This window comes from Anopheles darlingi, chromosome 3 (genome assembly GCF_943734745.1).
Source record: "Anopheles darlingi chromosome 3, idAnoDarlMG_H_01, whole genome shotgun sequence".
NCBI classification, from domain to species: Eukaryota; Metazoa; Arthropoda; class Insecta; order Diptera; family Culicidae; genus Anopheles; species Anopheles darlingi.
This window is the reverse complement of record NC_064875.1, coordinates 1,930,072-1,931,858: the sequence shown is the minus strand read 5'-3', so window position 1 is coordinate 1,931,858 and position 1,787 is coordinate 1,930,072.

Genomic DNA, 1,787 nt, shown 5'->3' with positions numbered 1-1,787 from the left:
GCCAATCGATGATGCCCCGGTGACGAACAGAGAGGCATCCTAGGAGCATCGTAGGAGGCGAGATGGCGAGAGTAAATAAATCCGTTCATCCCCTCCGGGGGGTTGGCACCGGTTGGTTGGTTTCCGCATTCGCGACAAATAGCCGGCGGTCAGATTTGGTTCGCGGCTCCGCTCGCCGGTGGTTGTCACCTTTGATTGCGGTGGATCCGGACTTTGGTCCGGTCGGTGGATTGTGAACGCCTTCAGCGCCTTCTTTGTTTGTCAAACACAACTGCGCACTGGTTTTCTCGGAGCCCTTAACGCCGGTACGGTACCGGATTGCCGGACTACTGTGATCGTTCGGAGCTTCTTCGCTTTCTTGGGGTGGTGGACGAGGAGACGAGGCCAACGAAAAGCCAATTTCCACCCACTGCTGGCTGGCTTCTGGCGTTCTGACCAGTGGGAAAGTTTAACTTATTTGCTAATTTATTTAACCGCAATCAAGAAATTACTTCGCCCGCAAAGTTTCACTTCGCTGGATGCCAACCTGACGTTGGGGGTTAGGTGTGTATGGGACGATGGAGGAGAAGCCTCTGGCCCCTCTCCACCTTGTTCTTTCGTTCATTCCGTTAAAAACACATACACAGCCAAGCGAAGGAACCGCGAAGTGGTCAGGGAAGTCACCAACCGAGACCGACACAAAATGCACTTCTTCGCCAAAGGTCGCTGCAGAACACGTAGCCGTTGTGTGTGAGTTGGTTAGTGTTCGTTCTGGTGAGCTAGACCACCACCCCAAGTGTACATGGTTCCTACTCCCGAGTCAGTCGTCTGGCCGCACTGGTTGCGGGCCACAAAACCACAATCTCATTAACGTTTGTTATTGATTTTTTACATTTGTTTCTTGCCAGTTGTTTGCGTGCTTCGGTTCGGCCACCTCTGGTCCGGGTCGCTTCTCACCAAGAATGAGCCGAGGTTCCATCCGGTCGAAGCACATCATCATCATCATCATCATCAGTAGCAGCAGCAGCAAATTTGTAAGAATGATTTGGAACGCCAATTGGCCACCGGAATGGATTAATCCATCGAGCATCGTCGTGTTCGCAATTTACGACGGTGTGAGAGTGAGTGATTTGGTAACCTTTTGCGTTACGTCATTAACGCCGTGGTCGGGCCGTGGTCGCAAACCATAAATTACCTCCAACTCCGACTCCGACGGTAGCCACGGTTATCGATTTCGAGCGTCGATTTCTGTGTCACTCCGTGCGGTGATCTCATCTCTCGCTAAGAAGCTGGCAATTAACGAGCGAGATCCGGCGCGATCGGCTCGACGGCTCGACAAGTCCATAAAAACGATCAACATTATAATTTAGTTGCCGCCGTGTGCGGGACGTCAGTTGATGAGGACTTTGGCGCTGGTGTCCATTTTTCAAACAGGAATGCAGTTTCGCCCACACGAACACATGTACCGAATGCACCCGGAATGAACCACCTGAGCTGATCCCGACGACGTCAATCGAGAATGTAAATTCCGAATATTACGGATCCCAAAAATCCAGAAGAAATCGGGAACCTTTCGCAAAAATCGAAGCCAGAAGCGTTTGTGGCGTGTGTTTTTTTCGGTCACTCGGTGGCATACCGTTAATCTTTTAATTTATGCATCATTTCGATCGCTTCGATCGCTCAACATTCGGCTTCCCAGCTTCGCTTCGAGAGATCGCTTTGCTTTGGTGGCTTTTGCAGCATCAGCAAAATGGCGCCAAACTGCTTGGGAAAGGAATTCGCTGGAACGCTTTTGGCCTAAGCCGGCT